This window comes from Puntigrus tetrazona, chromosome 14, assembly GCF_018831695.1.
Source record: "Puntigrus tetrazona isolate hp1 chromosome 14, ASM1883169v1, whole genome shotgun sequence".
In the NCBI taxonomy this organism is placed as follows: Eukaryota; Metazoa; Chordata; class Actinopteri; order Cypriniformes; family Cyprinidae; genus Puntigrus; species Puntigrus tetrazona.
Genome location: NC_056712.1, coordinates 9,050,601 through 9,051,876, shown reverse-complemented (window position 1 = coordinate 9,051,876; position 1,276 = coordinate 9,050,601).

Sequence of the window (1,276 nt, the reverse complement as noted above, 5' to 3'; positions counted from 1 at the left end):
AACAGCCTCAGAGAAGAGAGTCTGCAGGTGAACATCTGCTGAGCAACAACAGAGTCTTCCATCCATACTGACAGAGGTTTTATTTTATAGCAAGAACTTAGACACAGAAATAAATTAGAAAACGAGAAGAAAAAAGGAAAAATAAATAGAATAAAAAATACAATAGAAAAAATCTAGACACAAAAACAGACATCAAAGAGTACAGTACATGTATATTAAAAATAAATAAATATATACCAGATTTTTATTCTTAATTTTCAACAAGGTATTTAGACAATGCATCTTTTTTAAATAGAACTATAAATAATAAAAATTGCATAAAAATTTGACTGAATATTCCCTAAAATGTACTGCATGTGTGGTACTTTGGTTGGCTTTGCTTTTATTAAATGTGCTATATAAATGAACGTGGTAATTTATGTTAATGTAACTGATAATAACTGACATAAACTTTCAGACTCTGAAACCAGATTGGATTCAATCATATTGACAATTAGATCAACATTCCTACTTGATCACCTCCATCAGTCTCGATCTCTTATTTGTAGTTATGTACAGAAGCTGGTTTCCTTTGATAGATCATACTGCCATCTAGTGGTGTTTGTGCTGGTTGTGTTTGTAGGTGTTCAGGGCATTTCGTGAGGTTCTGGAGGAACAGAGGCAGGCGTCTGAGAAGAGGTACAGGAATCTGCTCGTAGACGCCATTCAGGACGCCGTTCATCTGTCCTCACAGAACCTGCAGCTCCAGGAGGAAGTCCAGCAGCTCCGGAAAACTCTCAGTCCCGCTCTGTGACACGACCAATTCAAAAAGTCACTGGAAAATATAGTTTTTCTGTCCGCTCCAACACTGAAGAGTGAAACTATGCAGGAAAACCTTCCATTATAAGGTAAATTGGAAATAATTGTTTCACAGTTTTAAAAATTGACGGCTAAAAATGTCAAAAGCAGAAAGCCTTCATTTCATAAAGTCATGACATTAAATGTTGTATGCACTGAAAAAAATGAGTATCTTCCACAGTATGTTTGTTTTGTTTCATAATACAAGTATATAAAAAATTTTAATCACAATACATTTACTAATTGAACACGTGACCCCGCATGGAGCACAAAAATGAGATTTTCTCAATTTATTAGATCCCAGATTTTCAAATAGTTGCATCTCAGCCAAAGATAGTGTAAAAACCTCAGTAGAAATATTGTTTTTGTGGTCCAGGGTTATATATGATGTCTTTTTGTCTGAGGAATTTAACAAAATAATGCGACTTTACGCTTAAAA